Raw genomic sequence first — 1,718 nt, 5'->3', positions numbered from 1 at the left:
TCCTCCTCCTCCTCCTCCTCCTCCTCAGCCCCCCTTTTCAGACTTTTTCCATATCAACACAAACCTCTCTTTACTTTTCTCCCTCGACCTCCTCACCCCCCTCCCCTTAAACATTTGTTAAAATCCCCAGATCAGTTTAAAAAATCAGAATTGTTCCAAAGTTGTATCATGAGATTAAAAACTACAGTATAACACAGATAGGTCGAACACAGAAGACTCGAAATCACGCACCCGTCGAACTTTTCTTCTTAATCTTCGTAAGATATCCCTCGAACTACAGATCCCCCGAACTGCAGATCCCTCAAACTTCTGAGGTCAGTCTCGACAAATTCGAGCTATCCGTGTTATGGTGTTATATCATGTTAGTTCCCCGTATACAGCACGCCAATTTCGCAGGTAAACGGTATCCCTCGTTTGTGTACTGTATAGTCACAACATTAATCCTACGCCCCAGAAAATCTACATGATCTAGGAATCTATAATTAAACTGCATATTATTAAAATTTATTTCACTTTCAGTAAAAGTTTTACTCAGTTTCGTGTTTATTTTATACGAATAGGCTAAACAGGAGCGGGGTTGAAGGGACGTTTGTGATGCTCAAAGATAATTATTGGATGGCAAAACTGGCCGAGTACAAATGTGGAATAGGTCTAGCCTTCTGTCTTCTAACACTTGAACCAAAAATAGAGAATCTTTGGCTGTACCAGATAACAGTAAAAGTGTCTCTTATGGATTGCCAATTGAACATTCAGCATAATATTTTATTAAAAAAATAATTACAAATCGATATTTATATTCCCATAAAAGCCCAGATTTCTAGTTTATTTTGCAGAAAGCGATAACAGGAAGTCACAATCGAGATGGGTGTCTTCGCAAACAAGTTCCTCGTCTGCTTTGCCCTCATCGCCCTCTGCGCATGCGTCACGGTGGAATCCGCTCGCTCGAAATGGGGATTCGGAAACCTCAAGCGTCTCGCAGACTTCAACTCAGGCTCGAGGAAATCGGTGGACGGGCCAATTGGGGGCATCTTGAACGCGCTCCTTGACATTGTTATGTTTCTGGTGAGTTTTTGTTTGACTTAACAGATTCTAACACGCTTTGAATGTCCTTTATTAAAAAAAATGTTGCTTTATATCTCAAATTTGATACACTTATGTTTAATTTTACAATCTAAAAAAAATCTATACTTGTATTGCTAGCCAAATTGCAGGAGACCTGGACGAAAGCCTCTATAATGGTAAATATTTGTTCAAGTCAGGCATAATTAGTGAGTAGGTCACTCTATTTTATCGATTGCAGAAGGCTTAAAAATGATTGTGTTGGACAGAGTCTGTTTTAAGTCCTTTTAAACACCACAAGGTTCCGTAAAACGTACAACCTGCGAGTTAACTTCTATCTCCGATAGGACAAAGTGGGTTTGTTTTTTGGGGGCAGAGAACCTTGAAACCCTACACAAAAGACAAGTTTAAGAATGCCCCAATACTGGATACACCCACACAGCACTCTAGTACGATACCAACTGAGCCTACATTATGCGTGCTCATGTTATGGAGACTTTTGTATGATTATTGTCAATACTATTATTATTGTTATTATTGTTATTATTGTTATTGTTATTGTTATTGTTATTATTATTATTATTATTATTATTATTATTATTATTATTATTATTATAATTATTATTATTATTATTAGTAGTAGTAGTAGTAGTAGTAGT

This window comes from Aplysia californica, unplaced genomic scaffold, assembly GCF_000002075.1.
Source record: "Aplysia californica isolate F4 #8 unplaced genomic scaffold, AplCal3.0 scaffold00001, whole genome shotgun sequence".
In the NCBI taxonomy this organism is placed as follows: domain Eukaryota; kingdom Metazoa; phylum Mollusca; class Gastropoda; order Aplysiida; family Aplysiidae; genus Aplysia; species Aplysia californica.
This window is presented reverse-complemented; position numbering follows the sequence as displayed.